Source organism: Macaca nemestrina, chromosome X (assembly GCF_043159975.1).
Source record: "Macaca nemestrina isolate mMacNem1 chromosome X, mMacNem.hap1, whole genome shotgun sequence".
In the NCBI taxonomy this organism is placed as follows: Eukaryota; Metazoa; Chordata; class Mammalia; order Primates; family Cercopithecidae; genus Macaca; species Macaca nemestrina.
This window is the reverse complement of record NC_092145.1, coordinates 130,048,533-130,050,837: the sequence shown is the minus strand read 5'-3', so window position 1 is coordinate 130,050,837 and position 2,305 is coordinate 130,048,533. Positions and strand designations below refer to the sequence as shown.

General features: G+C 42.8%; 1 pseudogene across 1 annotated transcript; it reads right to left on the bottom strand.

Annotated features, from left to right (window-relative positions):
* Window positions 1-981: 981 nt before the first annotated feature.
* LOC105490358 (cytochrome c oxidase subunit 7A2-like, mitochondrial pseudogene) lies at window positions 982-2,085 on the bottom strand (annotated as a pseudogene). The gene has a single exon (XR_011618256.1). The product of XR_011618256.1 is annotated as a cytochrome c oxidase subunit 7A2-like, mitochondrial pseudogene (transcript).
* Window positions 2,086-2,305: the final 220 nt, after the last annotated feature.

Sequence of the window (2,305 nt, the reverse complement as noted above, 5' to 3'; positions counted from 1 at the left end):
ACCACTACACTCCAACCTGGGCAACATAGTGAGACTCTGTCTCAAAAAATAAATAAATAAAATTACCAAGTGCCATAGCAACCCACTCTGGTATACTACTCAATTAGACTAGGTAACCTGTTGGGGGCATATGGAAATAATGCCATTTAAGACCCAAGGGCAGCTTTGGAATACTAACTCTAGTTTTCTCTGTCTAACCACTCCATTGTCCCTTGTTTCTGGGATAAGTGGGGAAATGAACCCCCCTCAGGTTTATCTTCAACCTCTCCTATATACATCCTGTCCACCTGCCAGGATTCTTAGTTGCAGACAACAGGATCTGCTAATCTAGGCATAAAATGCATATCAAAATATGCTAGGCAGATACTCTGAGAGGACCAAAGAATGGACCTATATGCTGTAGTCCCAGGATCAAAGCATTGAGAGAAAATACAGTCTGGGAAAACGCACAATTATATCGCAAATCCTGCGAAAACACAAGTCTGGGAAAACACAAATTATATCACAAATCCAATTATATCACAAATCCAACACTCAGATCCTTTGACACTGGATGCCAAAAACTCCACCACAGCTGAAGATCAAATGCCTCAACCCCTGAACTTTCCAGATGATCCCCTCTTCCCACATGCAACCACCAACTCCTGTTGCTGCCTCCAAGTTGAACACTGATGCTAAGAAATTGGGTCACATGCAGAACTCTAAAGGCAAGGAAATCTGAGATGCATAGTTTTTAAATTTCCAACTACTTTTATCCAGAAAAGTAAGCTAGAAAGTGGTTACAATGGATGTGAAGTGACCTAATCTGCAGTATGTGTTGTAGTTTCCTATTCCAAACCCCAAGGCTAGAGAAGGGAGATCAGGATACAATATGCTACCCCACATTCACTTCTCCTACTCGTCCTACAATCTCATGAGCTTTCTACTAATGAAGTGAGTGGCTTTCTACTTTCACTCTTGTATGTATTTGAGTAGTACATATCTACATTTTTTTATTCATGTATTTATTCCACAGTCAAAATAAATCATAATTTAAAGCTATAACATTTTTAAAAGATAAAGGACAATTTGTGGCACAGCTGCATTAACAAAACAGACACCGGTCTAAAGTGCAACACTAAACAGGTGTTCTCTGTTCCCATGGTGGAGTAAATACACACAATTACACATAAGATTTCACTGAAGATAGGAGACGAGGCAAATAACCCTTTGAAATTAACTGCCCAACGAATAGAGGCAGGCTACATTAATTTAACATTTTACTGCAAAATGGAAAAAATCCCCGAGGTGACTAACTCAAACCCCTCATTTCATGCACATGACCTTGGCTTCTGTGTTCTTTCCACAGCCACATCCAAATCCAGGAAGTCTTCTGCACCCCATGCTCAAAAATGCAACCTCAAGTCCCTGAGGTCCTCAGCACAGACTGACGTTGACAAGCCTGTGTGCAGCCTTCATCCAGAACCTCCAGGGAAATCAGGAGCACAAACACAGAGCAAAGCGCCATTTCTTTAAACAATGGCTTTAACGGTCAAATGAGCTCTGACAAGCCATATGCATTTCATAAACAAACCAAAACATCATCTTCATATCTTCCTATTTTTCTTGCAAAAATATTAAGCCATCGAAGTAAAAAAAAATTTTTTTTAATTTAACAATGAAAAAGGAAATTCAAAGGGTTTATGCCACAAAACAAACCAGTCCTCTGCAGCCTAACTCATTTGTTTTTAGGCTATGAAGCCATGTAGAGGGCGATCAGGCAGTAGATGGTCCCTCCCACAGTCAGCGCCATGGTGGTCCGGTAAAGCATTTGGTCAGGCAGGCCTCGTTTCAGGTAGACGGGCACACCATCAGTTTTCTGGAAAAACTTCTGAAGCTCTGGAACTCTGTTTTTCCCAGCATAATCATACACTGTGGAATCGGAGGTCAGTTTAGTTGGTGTGGCAAATATGATAGGTGGTGCTTCTGTGGAAACCATAGGCTTTAATCCCTGCGGGCTATAGGCCTCCGAAGCCCACGCTCCGGCCAACTTCTGCGTGAAGCCACTAAATTTGTAGTACATGATGCCCAGAGTCCAGCTTCCTGCTGATATCTACATTTCTTTTTTTGTTTGTTTGTTTGTTTTTGTTTGAGACGGAGTCTGCTCTGTCGCCCAGGCTGGAGTGCAGTGGCCAGATCTCGGCTCACTGCAAGCTCCGCCTCCCGGGTTCACGCCATTCTCCTGCCTCAGCCTCCTGAGTAGCTGGGACTACAGGCGCCCGCCACCACGCCCGGCTAATTTTTTGTATTTTTAGTAGAGACGGGG